Genomic DNA, 21727 nt, shown 5'->3' on the forward strand with positions numbered 1-21727 from the left:
AGCAGTGCTGGATCAGTAAGCTGTATATGAGGTGACAGTGTATATGTCTTGTCAGATAGTGGAGGAGGAAGCAGTGCTGGATTAGTAAGCTGTATATAAGGTGACAGTGTGTGTCTTGTCAGATAGTGGAGGAGGAAGCAGCGCTGGATCAGTAAGCTGTATATGAGGTGACAGTGTATATGTCTTGTCAGACAGTGGAGGAGGAAGCAGCGCTGGATCAGTAAGCTGTATAAGGTGACAGTGTGTGTCTTGTGAGATAGCGGAGGAGGAAGCAGTGCTGGATCAGTAAGCTGTATATAAGGGGACAGTGTGCGTCTTGTGAAATGATAAAGAGGTGATAATATATCTCTGCACCTAAATCTATCATTTATCCTCTACAGCTCTGACTTCACAACACATTTTACAGGTCTCTGACTCTCTCTGTTGTCACACATTCCATCTCTTAATACATTTCTCTGTGAAAAAAATATAATTGATTTTCTGGAAAACTGCCTCCCCTGGGATTATATAAAACGGTAACACGATACAGACAACACTCTTCCAATAAACAAAGATGAAGCAGTTTATCCCCTGAGACTCAATTATTTGTCTGCATGTTTTTATATTGTTCCTTCTGTTTAATTAGGTTTGTTTTTATTTTTTCTTGATGCCTAGTTGCGCTGTATTAGTGTCTCTCTGGCCAGTCTAACTTAAACGGTAGAGACAGCTTCGAAAGTTATTTAATCTCTGCTCCTTGCATGTTATATGATGTTGCCTTTTCCACTTAGCCTGATTCACAAGGGATTTCGGTAAATACACTCAGAGGAGATATCATGCTTTCTTTAGGTAAACACACATTTAAGCTATGTACACACTATAGATTTCTGTCACTTGATTTTCAGAGATGGATGTTCAGGAACGCCTATTGGGATTCACAGGAGGCAACCTGTATTCTGCAGTAAGCGAGGAGGTCGGGGGGGGGGACACAAGACATTCTGTTTCTCGCTGCATTTCAGAACATTACTGTCGATTGGCTGAAAAAGATTCAGCTCAGCACATTGCTAAAGAGGCAGTTGGGGACCTCAGGGGGGTGCCCGTATATACAGCAGACTGTCCCCTGAAATGATCATGAATAGTATGTATCCCTATTTATTGTCCAGCACTGCGTAATATGTTGGCGCTTTATGAATACAATAAATAATAATAATAGTACACAGCCTAGGCATAGCTTCAGTGGTGAAGTCAGAGAAATGGGGAGGGGGGGGGGGAGGTTTCTCTGAATTGTTTTATTCAGACGTTATTCACAGTGGAATCCAGGTCAGACAGCACAGGATGGATCATTTGTACAGTGGTTTGTGAACTAATATAGCAGGGTCCAGTGAAAGCCATTGAAAGCAATTGCTTCCTCACTTGTGTGAATGGTAATCAAGATAAGACTGAATTGTTTTTCTCACTAAAAATTTGCTATAAACATAAATGATTGTGGCACAGAACTGTATATTCTCACATCAATGTCCTTAAACTGGGCCTGAACTCAGAACTTCCTCTCTGCTCTAAGAGATAAGCAACAGCATAATCACCTTTACAGAAAAACATTTCTGTGTTACAGCTGATACAAATAAATCTGCAGCGTGTCTACTTCCTGTTATCATGAAAGCAGACATAGGGTTAACTTCCTGTGTTTACAAATTAGCTGCTCTGCCGTGGCAGCCAGCTGACACAGCTGAGAGATCAAATTGCATTTGTGATTAGTCGCAAATGAGGGGGTAATTAGACAGGCTAAATTCTCTAAATACATACAGGGTGCATTTCTCTCTGTTTTTCTTCTGTCCTGTGCAAGAGTTCAGGTCCAAGCCGATTTATTGATAAATAGGTCCAATACCTATTTATCAATATATCAGCTGTGTGAGTATACATTTGGGTAACATACCTGATGACTGTGGATGAGTCCCAGGTTTGTATTGTTTTATATATGGAGTTGCTCATGGTGTATATGGGCTTACCTGGTTGATTTCGTTTGCATATACTTATTTCTTTATTAACATCAGCAGGTACCCAGAGACACTCTGCATGTAATACACTATCCCTGCCAACAGATGGCATGGGTGTGCGCCTAGGAAAGACAAGTGAAGAAATTGCCTCAGGCAGTAGAATGGCCCATTATCATGTGAACAGCTGTGCTGACTGCAGCAGACTGGTCATCCTCCCCGAGATGTAAATGGCAACTGCAGATAGCCCTACCTGTCAGTCATTGGGCCTGATGCTCCTATCTCTAATGCTAATGGCTGGTATTATGCTTGCTACACACTATGAGATTTTCTGGCAGATTTACTGTCAGATCAATTATATCCAACATGTCTGATTTCCAATCATTTTCTGATCGACTTTCCATAGGAGTGAACAGAAAATGGTTAGAAATCATGGTGGAAATAATTGATCTGACAGTAAATCTGCCAGAAAATCTCAAAGTGTGTACCAGGCATAATACCAGCCGATTGATTCATTTAAAGAAGAACTATAATTCAGGACTGAACTTCATCCCAATCAGTAGCTGGTACCCCCTTTCCCATGAGAAATCTATTCCTTTTCTCAAATAGATCATCAGGTGGCGCTGTATGGATGATGTTGTAGTGAAACCCCTCCCACAGTGTGATGTCATGACCATGGTGATGAGAGTTTCCTGTCTGTGAACCTCATTGCATTGTGGGAAATAATGGCTGTTTATAACTGCCAAGCAACCAGTATCTCCCTCAGTGCATATGTATATCTCAAAAAAAAAAAAAACCTTTCAGCCTATCGCATTGTTAGGGGGTGTGGGTATAGATAATGGAGATGGTGCCATCTAGTTTTTCTCGTGCCTGCCAGTAGTAAAGATGATGACCTGCAGGGTCACGGTGGATCAAACATGACTGAATTACATGGCGAATAATCAATCGTTTCTTGATCTAGCTTCTATTTTTTAACTTCTCACTTTGTAATGTATTGATGTATTGTTTTTCTCCCTAATACTATTTTTTTGGTAAAGTTCCTCTTTAAAAAAAGTATAGATCTGTTTCTTTAAGAGCTATTAACGATACAATCCCATGGACGATCAATATACATGAGGTAAAGGCGACACACAAGGTACAGGCAGCACAGGAGGTACAGGCGACACAGAAGGTACAGGTAACACATAGGTACAGGCAGCACACGAGGTACAGGCAGCACAGGAGGTACAGGCAGCGCAGGAGGTACAGGCAGCGCAGGAGGTACAGGCAGCGCACTAAGCACAGGCAACACACGAGGTACAGGCAGCACAGGAGGTACAGGCAGCGCAGGAGGTACAGGCAGCGCACTAAGCACAGGCAACACACGAGGTACAGGCAGCACAGGAGGTACAGGCAGCACACAAGGTACAGGCAGCACAGGAGGTACAGGGAGCACACAAGGTACAGGCAGCACACAAGGTACAGGCAACACACGAGGTACAGGCAGCACAGGAGGTACAGGCAGCACAGGAGGTACAGGCAGCACACAAGGTACAGGCAGCACACAAGGTACAGGCAGCACAGGAGTTACAGGGAGCTCACAAGGTACAGGCAGCACACAAGGTACAGGCAGCACACAAGGTACAGGCAACACACAAGGTACAGGCAGCACAGGAGGTACAGGCAGCACAGAAGGTACAGACAGCACAGGAGGTACAGGAAGCACAGGAGGTACAGGCAACACACAAGGTACAGGGAGCACAGGAGGTAAGGGGAGCACAGGAGGTACAGGAAGCACAGGAGGTACAGGCAGCACAGGAGGTACAGGCAGCACAGGAGGTACAGGCAGCACACAAGGTACAGGCAGCACAGAAGGTACAGGCAGCACAGAAGGTACAGGGAGCACAGGAGGTAAGGGGAGCACAGGAGGTACAGGGAGCACAGGAGGTACAGGCAGCACAGGAGGTACAGGCAGCACAGGAGGTACAGGCAGCACACAAGGTACAGGCAGCACACAAGGTACAGGCAGCACAGGAGGTACAGGCAGCACAGAAGGTACAGGCAGCACAGGAGGTACAGGAAGCACAGGAGGTACAGGCAACACACAAGGTACAGGCAGCACACGAGGTACAGGCAGCACACGAGGTACAGGCAGCACAGGAGGTACATGCAGCACAGGAGGTACAGGCAGCACAGGAGGTAAGGGGAGCACAGGAGGTACAGGGAGCACAGGAGGTACAGGCAGCACAGGAGGTACAGGCAGCACAGGAGGTACAGGCAGCACACAAGGTACAGGCAGCACACAAGGTACAGGCAGCACACAAGGTACAGGCAGCACAGGAGGTACAGGCAGCACAGAAGGTACAGGCAGCACAGGAGGTACAGGAAGCACAGGAGGTACAGGCAACACACAAGGTACAGGCAGCACACGAGGTACAGGCAGCACACGAGGTACAGGCAGCACAGGAGGTACAGGCAACACACGAGGTACAGGCAGCACAGAAGGTACAGGCAGCACAGAAGGTACAGGCAGCACAGGAGGTACAGGCAGCCCAGAAGTACAGGAAACACACAAGACACAGGAAACACACGATGTACAGGCAGCACACGAAGAACAGGCAATGCTCAAGGTACAGGCAACACACGAGGTACAGGCAGCACACGAGGTACAGGCAGCACACGAGGTACAGGCAGCACACGAGGTACAGGCAGCACACGAGGTACAGGCAACACACGAGGTACAGGCAGCACACGAGGTACAGGCAGCGCACGAGGTACAGGCAGCACACAAGGTACAGGCAACACACGAGGTACAGGCAGCACACGAGGTACAGGCAGCACACGAGGTACAGGCAGCACAGGAGGTACAGGCAACACACGAGGTACAGGCAGCACAGAAGGTACAGGCAACACACGAGGTACAGGCAGCGCAGGAGGTACAGGGAGCACACAAGGTACAGGCAGCACAGGAGGTACAGGCAGCACAGAAGGTACAGGCAACACACAAGGTACAGGCAGCGCAGGAGGTACAGGGAGCACACAAGGTACAGGCAGCACAGGAGGTACAGGGAGCACACGAGGTACAGGCAGCCCATGAAGTACAGGAAACTTGCATGTACCTCGTGTGTTGCCTGTGCTTAGTGCGCTGCCTGTACCTCATGTCCTGCCTGTACCTCGTGTGTTGCCTGTGCTTAGTGCGCTGCCTGTACCTCATGTGCTGCCTGTACCTCCTGTCCTGCCTGTACCTCGTGTGCTGCCTGTGCTTAATGCACTGCCTGTACCTCGTGTGTTGCCTGTACCTCGTGGGCTGCCTGCACTATGTATGTTACCTGTACCTAGTGTGTTGCCTGTACCTCGTGTGTTGCCTGTACCACGTGTGCTGCCTGCACTATGTATGTTACCTGTACCTAGTGTGTTGCCTGTACCTCGTGTGCTGCTTGTACCTCGTGTGCTGCCTGTAGCTCGTGTGCTGCCTGTACCTCGTGTGTTGCCTGTACCACGTGTGCTGCCTGCACTATGTATGTTACCTGTACCTAGTGTGTTGCCTGTACTTCGTGTGTTGCCTGTACCACGTGTGCTGCCTGCACTATGTGTGTTACCTGTACCTCGTGTGTTGCCTGTACCTCGTGTGCTGCTTGTACCTCGTGTGCTGCCTGTAGCTCGTGTGCTGCCTGTAGCTCCTGTGCTGCCTGTACCTATGTGTTACCTGTACCTCGTGTGCTGCCTGCAATATGTGTGTTACCTGTACCTAGTGTGTTGCCTGTGCTTAGTGCGCTGCCTGTACCTAGTGTGTTGCCTGTACCTCGTGTGTTGCCTCTACCTTGTGTGCTGCCTGCACTATGTGTGCTACCTGTACCTAGTGTGTTGCCTGTGCTTAGTGCGCTGCCTGTACCTAGTGTGTTGCCTGTACCTCGTGTGCTGCTTGTACCTCGTGTGCTGCCTGTACCTCGTGTGTTGCCTGTACCTCGTGGGCTGCCTGCACTATGTATGTTACCTGTACCTAGTGTGTTGCCTGTACCTCGTGTGTTGCCTGTACCACGTGTGCTGCCTGCACTATGTATGTTACCTGTACCTAGTGTGTTGCCTGTACTTCGTGTGTTGCCTGTACCACGTGTGCTGCCTGCACTATGTGTGTTACCTGTACCTCGTGTGTTGCCTGTACCTCGTGTGCTGCTTGTACCTCGTGTGCTGCCTGTAGCTCGTGTGCTGCCTGTAGCTCCTGTGCTGCCTGTACCTATGTGTTACCTGTACCTCGTGTGCTGCCTGCAATATGTGTGTTACCTGTACCTAGTGTGTTGCCTGTGCTTAGTGCGCTGCCTGTACCTAGTGTGTTGCCTGTACCTCGTGTGTTGCCTCTACCTTGTGTGCTGCCTGCACTATGTGTGTTACCTGTACCTAGTGTGTTGCCTGTGCTTAGTGCGCTGCCTGTACCTAGTGTGTTGCCTGTACTTCGTGTGTTGCCTGTACCTTGTGTGTTGCCTGCACTATGTGTGTTGCCTGCACTATGTGTGTTGCCTGTACCTCGTGTGCTGCCTGTACCTCGTGTGTTGCCTGTACCTTGTGTGCTGCCTGTACCTCGTGCGCTGCCTGTACCTTGTGCGTTGCAGACACAAGAGGTACAGATGACACATGAGGTACAGGCTGTTCTGGCAGTAGGTCAATGTATGCAGGATTCACTGGGTGAAAAGAGCAGCATTATTCATTCATAGGACTTTCCAAATTCATTATTGAAAAGCAGAAAGCGAATCCACTGACGGAAGTGTCACTTTCTAGCAGGGAGACCGTTAGGGGCACAGTGCCAGCTGTACTCAGACACCGCCATATGGAAAAAGGACCTCCCTACAGAGGATTATACACCAAATAGAGTTCTAGATACGAGAAAAACAAGTTTGCATTTTGCTGTCTACGACCCGGTCTAAAGAACTGAATTCCTCTTACTGTTTGTCCTTAATGTAACAGGGACAGAAACAGCAACCAGAGTGTTTTTGTTTATTTTCAGAGCACAGTGGTGTTAGAATCCCTGTCAACTCTTCATTTCTGTCCTTCATTTCCTGTCCCTGGGACTACAAGGACTTTTAAAGGGGACCCAAACTCTTGCCCAGCACGCAATGAAAAGTCTTTATTCACATATAGTTGCTGAAGAAATTCACTTCTCTGTGTTCTGTGCTTGTATAGGCAGATTAAGGTGACTAATTAGTTTTTATAAACAACTGTGATAGACTGCAGGAGATCTCTGCAGGAGATTGCAATGAGAGCATATCTGACAAACCCTTGAGGGATATGCTTAGAGCAGTGCTGGGCTAACAAAGGCCTGCGAGCCGTATCTGGCCCGTATGCGCTGTGAATCCAGCCAGCTGCTGGATGTCCAGATTTCTTTCCCCTTCCCTCCCTGCAGAGTTGTGAACGGACGTTGACACAGGGCTGTGGAGTCGGAGTTGGTGCAATTTTGGGTACCTGGAGTCGAAGTCGCTGGTTTCAATAAACTGAGGAGTCTGAGTCGGATGATTTTTTAACCAAATACATATAGCCTTTGTAAAACTTAGACTAAGGAGTCATAGTCGAGGAGTTGGAGTAATTTTGATTACCTGGAATTGGAGGTTACATAAACTGAGGAGTCGGATGATTTTTGTACCGACTCGTCCTGCGTTAACACGAGGGTTAACTCAACGAATCCCCGCCAGTGATGGCGTGTCACATGACACTGCTGTGGCCATGGAGACCCAATGCTGGAAGTGGAAACTAGGGGAGTAGGGATGCTCGGAAAATTCCGCGGAATTATAAATTCCGTGATTCCGGCCGGAATTAGGTTATTTCCGATTCCGGTAGTCAGTCGGAATTCCTATACCTCTCAAACGGAATTCCACGGAAATTTTATAATTCCGACGGAATTTTCCGGAATAGCACAAAAATCTCCTCCTCCTCCATCCTCCTCCATCCATCCATCCATCCAGTAGGGAATTGCAGATTTTCAAAACAGCTTATATACCATAGCTGGGATTTGAACCCAGAACCTAGTGTGTAGTAGGTATCTGTCTTAACCTCTAGACCATGACCCACACTACATGCTAAAGCTGGCGGTAGCATAAACCATACTTCCATTATGATCAATTCGATAGAAAAAGTAGCATGATTAAGGATTTGTACTTTTTGAAAAGCATGCTTATATACCATAGCTGGGATTTGAACCCAGGACCTAGTGTGTAGTAGGTATCTGTCTTAACCTCAAGATCATGACCCACACTGCATGGTAGTAGGTACCTGTCTTACCCACTAGTAAGGCTGAGGCTGGAGAGGCTGCAGCCTCAGGGCGCAGTGTAGGAGGGGGTGCACAATTCATTCAGCTGTCAGGAGGAGGAGGAGGAGGAGGAGGAGGAGGAGAGAGAGAGAGAGATTTTAAAATTTTTCCGACGGAATTCCGTATAAGTCGGAATTCCGCGGAACTGCCCCGGTATACCGTCGGAATGGAACGGTAACGGAATTTCTATATGACGGGATGCGGAATTGTGCCGGAAATGGGCTATTCCGACCATGCCTGTAGGGGAGTTAACCCTCTCATTAATTCCCGCTTGCAACTCTGTAGGGAGGGAGAGAGGAAAGACAAGAGGAGAGGAATGTGCCCCGCAGCCTGCGGTCTGGGCTTAGAGTTTTCCCAGCCCTGGCTTAGTGGGTCCAACCGCTGGATTGGTGGGGTTGAGGGTGATGGGGGAAGCCTCTAGACTATCCAGAAGCTTCCATCTACTAAGGTAAGTATCTAATTTTCCCTCCATAACCCCCTTTTAGGTTCACTTTAAATAGACAAAAGCAGGTGCTGGGGGCGTGGCCAAATCAACCATATGTCAGGGGGCGTGGCTTGGCCTCATGTGCTAATGGCTGCTTCTTTGGAGAGCTCTGGCACCCAGCTCCATAAAACCCGTCTATCCAGTGACTACAGAACTTGATGGGAATACAGATGCCCCGTGATGCTGAGCTCACTCCAGGGATCAGAATGAACCCCAACATGCTACAATGGAGACCACCTGAGAAGCTCAGTGAGTTCTTTGAAATGGTGTGAAAACATAAGGCCTCAGATGGCCGCCGTCGACCCACAGCGAAAGAAACACAGCAAGATGAGCTCCAGGGACTGAGCCAATCTGCTAAAAACAAGCCTTATCCCTCCCTACCAAGCAAAAGCAAGACTCCTGGCCAGGGGTGCTCAGATACCCCTTTTCAAAATCCGAATTGATCCGGATACCCAGATATCCGGATACGGATCGGATATACGAATCCGATCGTTCAGATATCCGCGTTCATGCGGATATCCGAACGCATTATCCGGGCTATTCGGGTGGATTCAGATATCCGGATAGAAAAACTGGAAGTGCCCATTAAATTGCTTTAAAAACGTTTTTTAGGGTATATAAAGCATGTAGCATCATTATTTTTTTAAAGGGGAACACTAATTGATGATGTGGGGACTTAAAATCCCCCCCCCCCCCAAAAAAAAATGGCTGTCAATTAACATTAGGCCTAGGTTCCAGACAGTGGTCATGCAGCCCACATTGTGTCCAAAGTCCAACCGCACAACTGGGCCATGACAGTTTTCAGCCCAGACACCTCCAAAAAATTACGCAGCAATTGTGTTTTGGGTTAAATATAGGTGGTATCAGTGGCTTGTGGCACCCTGGCCTGGCGGTGGCAGCTGCACAGGCAGCAGGAGCAGGGCAATGCAGCAGCAGGTGTAACATGTGCCAGGAGCATGCCGGACGTGGCACGTGGCAAGTGCCGAGTGACAGTCAGACAGCAGAGGAGAAGACACTAGTGCACACTAACTGTCACACTGGCACTGCTCACAGCACAGCAGTTCTGAAGAAAGCTAACACAGTAGTACTACTACTCTAACAACTACTAGCACACTGACTGCAGTACTACAGTACTAGCTACACAATAACACAGTAATCCTACCCCCTAACCTATACCTAAGGCTAATAGCTGGCCAGCAGACAGCAGCTGGCCTGGTCTGTGCACAGCACAAACACAGACACATAGCAGCTGCCTGCAGCACACACTCTGACGGTCACACAAATGACATCAAGCTAATTAATGATTTAACAATAATGTAGTGATACTGAAGGGGTTAATCACTGAACAGCTTGCGGTTTATCACTGCTAGGCCAGTAGCACTGGAACACACACTCTGAGGCCCAGTGCACACCAAAACAGCTAGCAGATCCACAAAACGCTAGCGGTTTTTGGTGCGGATTGCAGAGATTTGGCCCAGTGCACACCGAGCGGATTTGGATGCGATCCGCCGGCTGCATCCGCCTGTAAATCCGCTTGGCTATTGTATTTCAATGGGCTGGTGCACACTGGCGGTCTGAGGTTTTTAGCAAACCGCAAACGTGCAGCAGGAGGCACGTTTGCGGTTTGCTACAAACCTCAAACCGCCGGTGTGCACCAGCTCATTGAAATACAATAGCTAAGCGGATTTACAGGCGGATGCGGCCGGCGGATCGCATCCAAATCCGCTCGGTGTGCACTGGGCCTTACTGTCATACAATGACATCAATCAAGCTAATTAACGATTTAACAATAGTGTAACGATAGTAGTGAAGGGGTTAATCACTGAACAGCTTATCACTGTGTACAGCCCTTGCTACTAGCCCCAGCAGCACTGGAGCACACACTCTGACTGTCACACTATGACATCAATCAAGCTAATTAACGATTTAACAATAGTGTAGTGATAGTAGTGAAGGGGTTAATCACTGAACAGCTTTAGATTTATAACCGTGTACAGCCCTTGCTAGGCCACCAGCACTGGAACATGTCTCTCAGTGAGCATTCAGCAAGCTAAGACGATATGTCTCATCATGGCAGCCCTCCTTATTATACAGGGGGCTGGCCAGTGTTCCTTTCTGTGATTGGGTGCCAGGGTTTAGGCTAGGAGCCCTCTGATTGGCTCAATGAGGTCAGGTGGGGCTGGCCAGGGTTCCCCTCTGTGATTGGCTGCTAGGGCTTCTGCTGGGAGCCCCCGTAAAAGATTGCCAGGCTAGTGACAATCAGGCATGAGCTTCCGAATTCCGCGGAAGCTAAAATAACGAAATTCCGCCAGAATTGGGGTTTCCGCATGGCTCCGCGGAATCCGGAAACGTCAAACCGGAATGCGGAATAATGCGGAATTCCGGTAAAATCGGAATCGGAATGATTTGACCAATCAAGAGATGCGGAATGAGTTGACCAATCATGACAACAAGCTCAAGGACGCGAAATTCCGCCTGGGCGCCACCCCAGAAACAGTGCGCATATAAAAAAACAGCATTTTCGTAAAAAAAGAAATTTACGAAAGTACACTTTTCAATCACGTTTCCGTAATATACAACAACTTTATTGACAATAGACAACACAGACACAATCATTTGAAAATTACGGAAGTCCGGATAAAAATTACGGAAAATACATGCGGAATACCGCCGGAATGTGCCGGTATGCGGAATTTCGGTATGACGGTATGCGGAATTGTCCCGGAAATGGAAATGGGCTCTTCCGACCATGCCTAGTGACAATCTGCTTGTAGCTAGCCTGCTTTATTTATGTGAGGCTGTTAGTCAGCCTCGTAGCATCTCCACCTGGATTCCAGGCTCCCGCTATCGTTAAAACTGAAAGTGAACAGATGCACACTCTAGTTCCTGTCTACTGTTTACAGCAGTCGGGAACTATGTGCAGTGCCATCTTGTGGCAAAAAAGTAAACTACATCCAAATACATTATTATACACATTTACACAGAAAAATAAAAGATATTTTTAACCCTTTCCACCCCTACCCCACAGTTATCAAAACTCTGGTGACATCTTTAGTTCTGACATGTGATCTCTGTGGAATGTTCATTTCTGAGAGTTCTATGCACAGAGGGAGATATTGCTTGCTTGGTAGTTGTAAAAAAAAAAAGCCATTATTTCCCACAATGCAACGAGGTTCACAGACAGCAAACAGTCAGGACCTTGGTGTCACAGGAGCCCTGGTGGTCGGAACGCAATTTGCCTTCCAATCGGTTTCAGCACACCAATCATGCAAGCTGTGGTCACGATCCGTGGGTAGAAACCGACGGAATTTGGGCCGCAGCCCGACTAGAAGGGAGCCTGTGAGGTACGGTAATTACAACTTACACTCTATTTCAGGGTATAACTGCCATTACTTCTGCTTTCCTGGGCCAGAAGCACCCACTAACTAGCTATTTCTAGGCCTGCAATAAAAAATGGTTAAACAATCTATTCTGTCTAGCTAACAACAATACAACAGTAGCGTCTCTCCAGAAACCTGAGTTCAGTTTCTGTGTATGGCTGTATAGCAGGTATTGCGGAACAGTAAACGACTTTGATAAAGTCTTTATTTACGTGCAATATAAATAATTAATATATACAGAAAATTATAAAAATCAACAATTATTGAAACATTAATAGCCAGTATGAAATAAAAAGGGAGAAAATACTTAGGGTTTGTGGAAATATGTCCGTTCTGGGAGAATCATAAAGTTCTTGGTTCAGTTCAGTAGCAAAGTCCAAACCAGATGCCAACATGTCCTCAAGCTGGCAAGGATGTAATTAAGGAAGATGTTCAAAGGGGAGGACACTGAGTTGGCTCCTCTGCCATTCTTATGCCCCTGATCCAGTAGGAGGGAGTGAGGGCGGGGGCCACACACCCCCTTAGAATATGAGATGAGTCCTGCCCTTGTCCTGGGGTCCAGAAATCATATCTAACCATATATGGGCTCTATCTCACAGAACTGTACAGGTCAGGGCAGATTTACTAACATTTTCAGGTCAGTCTCGATTTACCCAGGAGCCTGATACCAAACATTAGAGTTAGGACCCCTGTGGTATAATCAGGGCACTTTCGAACTGCCTAACTGGCAGTCTTTACCTCAGGATGTTCTGAAACTTTCTCAGAACCAGCGCCAGACAGGGCCCTACATGCTCTGTTAGTTTGGAGGGTCTGCCAGCCTGGCAATACAGAAAATATGACACATATATCAGTTTATGGAATATGATATACATCTGGGATTTACAGCAGGTCATTCCTAAGTGAAGGCTCTTTTGAAGCTTGGGGCAGCAGCTACGTGTCAGCTCCCCTGCTGGGATTGTAGCCAGAGTGTCTGACTTTTTCCCAACTAAATTGGATCTGTCATGCTGCTTATCAGCTCCATCTGATGGATGGGCCATCAGCACAGCTTGATGCCGGGGACATTCTGCAGCAGGCTCCTGCCTTTTGGGGGAAAGGAGGGAAAGAACTGTCTTTATTAAAAAAGAAAAACCAGGAATGTCAGTTTCTGCTCGCTGCAATGACTGGCACATCTGACCGAGAAATCGACGGCAAATCTTCGAGATTCGCCTACGTTCCTCCTGGCTGTTCCGTGACAGCTGGGAGAAAGAGAAACTCCAGGTTGCTACAGGTAGCCCCTACACAACCAATCCAGATTCTATTGATCTGAATCGTAATCGATGCAGAGAATCGATTGCGATCGCATTTTCTCTGCCGTCTGCCGTCCCGCAACCGTTCGTGACACTTGGTCATGACATCACACTGTGGGAGGGGTTTCACCACAATATCAGCCATACAGAGCCCCTGATGATCTATTCATAAAAGGTAAAGATTTCTCATGGGAAAGGGAGTATCAGCTACTGATTAGGATGAAGCTCAGTCCTTGGTTACAGTTCCTCTTCATGTTAGTATTGAACAACTCAACAAGAAAAGAATGACAATAATTGTGCTTTTTGTGTCATCATTTGCATGTCAATTATTTGTATGTCGTAAAAGTTGCAATAAAGACTTCTATGTTGGCACAATTGACATGTAAAGCAGGCCACTGTGAATGGAGAGAGGAGATTTATTCTGTGAGCTGTGTGCAGAAGTCCCATAGTGTGCCCAGCACAAAGCCATTGAGGAGCTGAGATATCCCAGAGGCCTCTTGGGGCTGTCACAGTTTTGTGAATGAGAGATAAGAGCAGAGTGGAGAGGCCTGCCAATGTCAGCTCATTCCTGCACTTCACTGTGCTGTGCTGCTGGCAATGAGAGAGAAGGAAGCTCTCACAGCAATTCCAGTCAGCCACCGACAGCCCACAAAGGGTCAGTTTCTCCCACTGTTAGGATTTACAGCTAGCAGGGTTGGCTCATCAGGACCTCATGGTCACGGATTACCCGTGGTCATGAGCATTTTTTGGCTTCGAATTCGGAAAAATTCCAAATCCGTGATCAATACAGATCACGGAATTCGAATTTGCATGCATTCGTGATTAACGTAAATTCGGTCATGATCACTGGCATAAATCCGCAATCACGAATTCGAATTGCGCACGCATGGAAACCATTGGATGACGTCGTTGGGCCAATCAGAGGGCCCCCAGCCAAAATGTTTTTCATCAAAGTTTTTTTTTTTAAAACTATACCACCACACATAATTAATTGTAGTTTTTCTTTAAAAAAAAATGATGCTTTATGCATCATTTACCCTAAAATAAATTTTGGAAGCAATTTAAAGGCCATTCGTGATTACGACTCGTGATTCTGGATTCAATGCATAATCACGAGGCGAATGCAAATTCGAATTGGTTTGCGTGGTCGTGATTACGACCGAATCCAAATTTTGCGAACCCGAATTTGCGACAACTCGAATAGTAAAAGGGGGTATTCGAGCAACCCTGACAGCTAGGGCCAGTTCACACTTGCTTAAAAAATTTACCTGTTCCGTAAGTTTTTATAAGCTCCGCTTAGGAAGCAGATCCCAATGTTAAAAATTGGATCCACCTCCATTTGTTCAGAAAAAAAATGGATCCGCTTCTCTCGTTGGGCTAAACAGAACGCAAAGTCAGAACCTGGAACCGTATTTTCCCGAACCGTATGGAAAACTGAATGCAATGAAAGCCTATGGGAACAGCAGCCATTCTCACTAGGCTAGGTGCCACGTCCGCTTTGATCGCCACCGCTCGGTCCCCTTATACAGCCTGGTGGCCGGCAGAAGCAAGGGGATCTCCACTGGGCTGCAAGACCAATGGGAATCCTCAGTACCAGGGAGGATTCTCATTGGTTCATGGTGGACAAATGAAAATTATCCCTGTTGCTAGGGAGAATTGGTCTATTGTCTCCTATCTGCCCGTACCGGCCACCTGGCTGTGTACCGAGGGACTGAACGGCAGAGGGACACCTGATTGGTACGGAAAAGATTTAAAGAGGAACTCCAGCAAAAATAATGTAATAAAACAAGTGCTTCATTTTTACAATAAATATGTATAAATGATTTAGTCAGTGTTTGCCCATTTTTAAAAAAAATTTAAGTCCCTGATTTACATTCTAACATTTATCACATGTTCAAATTTTTACTGCTGGCATGTGATGTAGCTGCTGCTGCTATTTCCCACAATGCAACAAGGTTCACAGACAGGAAACTGCCAGGAGTACCATGGTCCTCAGAGCTTCTTGTGGGAGGGGTTTCACCGCAATATCAGCCACACAGCGCCCCCTGATGGTCCGTTTGTGAAAAGGAATAGATTTCTCATGTAAAAGGGGGTATCAGCTAGTGATTGGGATGAAGTGCAATTCCTGGTCACGGTTTCTCTTTAACCTCCCTGGCGGTAAGCCCGAGCTGAGCTCGGGCTATGCCGCGCAGGAGGATTTCTCAGGCTGTACTGGGGCGATTCGCCCAATTCAAAGTGCTGTGCGAGCAGCCAGCACTTTGCTAGCCGCGCGCACAGCTTGATCGCCGCCGCTCTGCGGCGATCGGCCGCACGCAGCGGCGAAAGAGGGCCCCCCCCGCCAGAGCCCTGCGCTGCCCGGACCAATGAGTTCCGGGCAGCGCTATGGGCCGGATCGGATGCGCCTGACGTCAGGACGTCGGCTGACGTCCATGACGTCATCCCGATCGTCGCCATGGCGACAGGAGAAGCCAAACAGGGGAACGCGTTATATACGCGCTCCCCTGTTTGCTATTAGTACCGGCGACGATCGCACTAGAGGGACACATGTGCCCTCTAGTGGTGTTTCATGTAGCTACCACTCTGGTAGCTTTACATGAAACAAAAAAAAAAAAATTCAAAAAAATAGGATTTTTGCCCATGTGGCAAAAAAAATTAACCGCCAGGGAGGTTAAGGGACTTTGAACGAGGGATAATTGTCTGTGTAAGAAGAGCTGGTGCTATTCAGTGGTGCTAATCCTTTTTGGACCTCTTTGGGCTACTGGTGCTATGCAAGAAGAGCTGGTGCTAGCATCTCCGAAATCACAACTCTTAACATTTTATCGCCCATCAGTATCTCGGGTGTTTAGAGAGTGGCAATTATGAAAAAAAAACTTCAAGTGATAAGAACTATTCTGGTCGGAAAAGGCTGGTGAACGAGAGAGGTGAAAGGCAAGTAGCACACATAGTCCACAGCAACAGAAAGGCAACAACACAAATTACAGCTGAATTCAATGCAGGTGAATCACAAAGCATATCCCAATGCACAAGAAGACGGACTTTTCAAATGACGGGCTTTAGCAGCAGGGTACTATCAAGTGTGCCTTTGGTATCACAGGAAAAGATGCCTGTTGTGGGCCCTGGCCACCATGCTCGATTGGTCTCAAATTAGTTTGAGGATAATCAATCAGAGTGCATCCAGCTTCTATGGGCAGCTCAGTCCCCTGACCTCAATCCTATTGAGCATATGTGGGACAAAGTCGTAAGATCACTTCAGAGCTTGAAAACGCCACCATCCAATCTGACCCAACTTGGATCTGCCATTGTGTCAGCATGGGCCAATATTTCTCAGCAACGGTATCAGCATCTTGGTGAGTCCCTGCCAAGAAGAATTTCGTCTGTGATCAGAGCTAAAGGTGGACCAACTCGTTATTTGAGGGCGTTTCTAATTTTTTGGCCACTTAGTTTACATTTCCTCCTCACCATGCAGCTATGGATTCAGCTCACATGACATGCAGGGACTGGAGCTGTGAGGTGAATGGCTCATGCAGCTCTCAATTCACATCACGTGACATGCAGAGACTGGAGCTGGGAGGTGATTGGCTCATGCAGCTCTCGATTCACGTCACGTGACATGCAGAGACTGGAGCCGTAAGGTGATTGGCTCATGCAGCTCTCGATTCACGTCACATGACATGCAGAGACTGGAGCTGTGAGGTGATTGGCTCATGCATCTCTCGATTCATGTCACATGACATGCAGAGACTGGAGCCGTAAGGTGATTGGCTCATGCAGCTCTCAATTCATGTCACATGACACTCGGAGACTAGAGCCGTAAGGTGATTGGCTCATGCATCTCTGGATTCATGTCACATGACATGCAGAGACTGGAGCCAAAAGGTGATTGGCTCATGCAGCTCTGGATTCACTTCACACGACACTCGGAGACTGCAGCCGTAAGGTTATTGGTTGCACGGCGCAGCGAGGAGCTGGAAAGAAGAGGACCTGTCCTGCCACTGGGTGCAGGTGATGTCTAATGCTCCGCTGAAGTACGCACAGGACCCTCCCTAACAGCAAGGCACTTGGGGGCTATTGTTATGCCGCTGTGTTCGTTGTCATAGTTACTGAGCAGGGCTGTCATTTAGAGTAATGTACAGTTTGTTCACTCCATTATATCTGGGCACGCCGTTTCCTTCCTCTACTCGCCACCTCTGCTCGCATTCTTTGCCTGTTGCTATTTTTTCCTCTTTGGATCGACTTGTCACATTCTTCTGCTCAGTGCCCTGCAGTTTTCACCCCCGCACGTCTTTCCCAACCTGCTGGATGTTAGTCACTCACCCCTGCCAGCCGCCCACTCGAGCTCCACTTCTCTCCTTATCGCTCTCGATGTACAGCTATGTTTACATACCTCTGATATGGATTCCAGCAATAGCGCGCTGTGCGGCTGCCATCACTACGGCCCCTCGGTTGTCAGCTACACTTGTTGCTAAGCCTCTGTCCTCACCTCTGTCACATTCCCAGCATCCTTCTCTCCTTCACAGTCGCCTGCAGCATTGCCAGTCCTGTTTGTAATCCACAATTTCTGCACATAAAGAAGAACTCCAGTGAAAATAATGTAATTAAAAAAGTGCTTCATTTTTACAATAATTATGTATAAATGATTTAGTCAGTGTTTGCCCATTGTAAAATCTTTTAAATCCCTGATTTACATTCTGACATTTATTAAATGGTGACATTTTTACTGTTGGCAGGTGATGTAGCTGCTGCATGCTTTTTTGGCAGTTGGAAACAGCTGTAGACAGCTATTTCCCACAATGCAACAAGGTTCACAGACAGGAAACTGCCAGGAGTACCACGGTCCTCAGAGTTTCTTGTGGGTGGGTTTTCACCACCATATCAGTCATACAGCGTCCTCTGATGGCCTCTTTGTGAAAAAGAATAGATTTCTCATGTAAAAGGGGATATCAGCTACTGATTGAGATAAAGTTCAATTCTTGGTCGGAGTTTCTCTTTAAGGTGGCCATACATCTAGCAATTTTGCTGGCCGATTAACCATCCGATTATATAAATGTAGAGAATTGGATGAAAATGGGTGCTGCCACATGTCTGCCCAATGCATCGATCAGGCATGCTGGGAAATATCGGACGCACATGGCCGATCTGTAACAGCGTGCGATGATGACATGCATGACGGACCCCCCAAGTGTTAAATGTCCCCTGTTCCCTGAAGATTCTCACCTCTTTGCTGGCATGACTCCCGTCCTCCTCCCTTGTCACCATGACTGCTGTACTGCGATAATGCCAGACACGCGGGTGACAGCGGAGGAGAGGCTGGAGGCTGGGCCGGCAGACAGGTAAGCACGGGCATCGGGGGACATTTAAAGGATACCCGCAGTGACATGATGAGATAGACATGTGTATGTACAGTGCCTAGCACACAAATAACTATGCTGTGCCACTTTTTTTCTTTCTCTGCCTGAAAGAGTTAAATATCAGGTATGTAAGTGGCTGACTCAGTCCTGACTCAGACAGGAAGTGACTACAGTGTGACCCTCACTGATAAGAAATTCAAACTATAAAACACTTTCCTAGCAGAAAATGGCGCCTGAGAGCAAGAAAGAGATAAAAAGGGGAATTTCTTATCAGTGAGGGTCACACTGTAGTCACTTCCTGTCAGCCCTGTCAGGGCTGAGTCAGCCACTTACATACCTGATATTTAACTCTTTCAGGCAGAGAAAGAAAGAAAGGAACACAGCATAGTTATTTCTATGCTTGGCACTGTACATACACATGTCTATCTCATCATGGCACACGTCACTTCGGGTATCCTTTAAAGGGAAGGTCCAAGCAAAAAAAAAAAAATGAGTTTAACTTACCTGGGGCTTCTACCAGCCCCATGTAGCCATCCTGTGCCCTCGTAGTCACTCACTGCTGCTCCAGTCCCCCGCTGGCAGCTTTCTGACCTCGGAGGTCAGGGCCGCATTGCATACATTTTTACGCATTCCAGCTAGTGCAGGAACAAAAATGTATGCGTTGCACCACTAACGCGTAAAAATGTATATGTTAATGTTCCTGCACTAGCGGGAATGCGTAAAAATGTACGCAATGCGGCCCTGACCTCCGAGGTCAGAAAGCTGCCAGCGGGGGACTGGAGCAGCAGTGAGTGACTATGAGGGCACAGGATGGCTACATGGGGCTGGTAGAAGCCCCAGGTAAGTTAAACTCATTTTTTTTTTTTGCTTGGACCTTCCCTTTAACAATTGGGGGGCAACCAGGGAGGCTGTGGCAGCATCGGGAATCGGCCTGCTGTGTATGTAACAAGGATACAGAGGCGCCAGAAGAATAAAAATGTCTAAAAAGTTTAACATTTGTGGAGGCAATTTGTGGAGGCAATTTGTGGAGGCAATGGTGGACTTACCTCCTCCAAACATTCTTTATTTACCTTTTTCCTACGTTGTTGTTAATACGTTTTTGTGTCTTCTTGGAGGAGAGAAGTTCACCACTGCCTCCCCATTTTTTATCTTTGTATCTATTTTTACTCTTTTGGCGCCTCTGTTCAACTTGTACTATATGAGTCCACACCTGGGTGTTATCTCTTCCTTCTGATGTACAGAGTACGACTTCTTAAAGAGACTCTGTAACCTCAAAATCATCCCCTGGGGGGTACTCACCTCGGGTGGGGGAAGCCTCCGGATCCTAATGAGGCTTCCCACGCCGTCCTCCATCCCACGGGGGTCTCGCTGCAGCCCTCCGAACAGCCGGCGACAGACCCGACTGTAAAATCAATATTTACCTTTGCAGGCTCCAGCGGGGGCGCTGTGGCTGCTCTCGGCTCCGAACTACACGGAAATACCCGATCTCAGTCAGGTCCGCTCTACTGCGCAGGCGCCGGAAACTTGCACCTGCGCAGTAGAGCAGACCCGACGGCGATCGGGTATTTCCGCCTACTTCGGAGCCGACAGCCGTCAGAGCGCCTGCGCAGGAGCCGGGAAGGTAAATATTGACGTCATCTTTCACGGAGGGCTGCAGCGAGACCCCTGAGGGATGGAGGACGGCGTGGGAAGCCTCATTAGGATCCGGAGGCTTCCCCCACCCGAGGTGAGTACCCCCCAGGGGATGTTTTGATGTTACAGATCCTCTTTAACCCTGAGTGGGGACAGGCTTTATCTCCCCACCTGCCTACACAGTGAGTATAAAGATACTTACTCTATCATCAATTCATTTTTACCAGTACATAATACACTATATTGGGCTCTCTGTGTCATTCTTTATTTACTTTTTTTCCTGTTGCTGTAACTTACTGTAAAAAGTAAAAATCTGATAGGTTTGGACTAGCCCATCTCCTCATGAGGGATTCTCAGTATATTACCTTTATTCTTTACAAAAGCACTCCCTGGAATGGATCTAGACAGATTAGCCGGCTTCCCTTCTCGTTTGCACAATATTTTGGCGGTATGGCTAAGCAACTGCAGTTCAGTAAGTGCTTTGGTAAATAAGGAATAACTGAAAATTCCCCATAAGGTAATGGACTAGTCCAAAACCTGACAAATCTGTCAGCTTTTCCCTAACTACTATAAGTAACAGCAACAAAGGGGAAAAGTAATTTAAAGGGCATTTTACTCTGGGACCAACGTACATTTTATCTGTAAGTATTTACAATTTTACAAATTTTTCGTGACAGTTGTCCTTTAAGACACGTGACACTTGCGATGACATCTTTCGCCGAGTCTGTGCTGGGGCTGTGTGCTGAGATGGATGAGATGGAGTGACATAGCTGCAGGATGGACAGGTAACCGTGGTGACTCGGGATCAGATGCCTCTGTGCCGCTTAGCAACATCTGCCCGGTTCCCACTCTATGCAAATCTCCCTCTCTGCGAAAACCACTTCATTAACATCTGTGCTAAATCTGTACACAGGAGTCAGTCAGTCACGTTTCCTCACCAAATTCATTAACTCATCCATGCTGTGACCAGGTTCCAAGGATGATTGTACTTTCAAATCCCATTTCCAGTTATACAGATCTAAATATACTGTGTGATAGCTTAGCAAACACAGCGTCCGAATGCTTCATCTTCAGAAAAATTCTCGTTAGGGCTAACAGCAGGCTATGTAGGAGGGGCACCTATTCTTAGTTTTGCCACATCATGTTACTCAGGGGGCGGGACATAGAGTTATTTGAGCCCTCTGCAGCTCTGAAAGTCTGTGCTGTAGAAGGTAACGGAGCTTCTGACCAGGAACTATAAAAGGGATTTATTTGATGTAAGTTATTAAAAGGACATTATATACATATTGGAAAAACAAGTTCGGCCTTAGATTGCTTGCCGGTACAGAAATCCAGATTTTTGGAAAAGCCACACAG

The 21727-nt window shown here is 47.4% G+C and overlaps 1 long non-coding RNA gene across 3 annotated transcripts in view; it reads right to left on the bottom strand.

The window, feature by feature from the left end:
- Positions 1-21727, bottom strand: part of LOC137562587 (uncharacterized) — a 173116-nt gene that overhangs the window by 87870 nt on the left and 63519 nt on the right. For all 3 annotated transcript variants that reach the window (XR_011030144.1, XR_011030145.1, XR_011030146.1), the window contains exon 4: positions 17872-17949. This is a non-coding gene — a long non-coding RNA (uncharacterized lncRNA). The remainder of the gene's footprint in view (positions 1-17871; positions 17950-21727) is intronic.

The sequence above is a fragment of the Hyperolius riggenbachi genome, chromosome 3, assembly GCF_040937935.1.
Source record: "Hyperolius riggenbachi isolate aHypRig1 chromosome 3, aHypRig1.pri, whole genome shotgun sequence".
Classification (NCBI taxonomy): Eukaryota; Metazoa; Chordata; class Amphibia; order Anura; family Hyperoliidae; genus Hyperolius; species Hyperolius riggenbachi.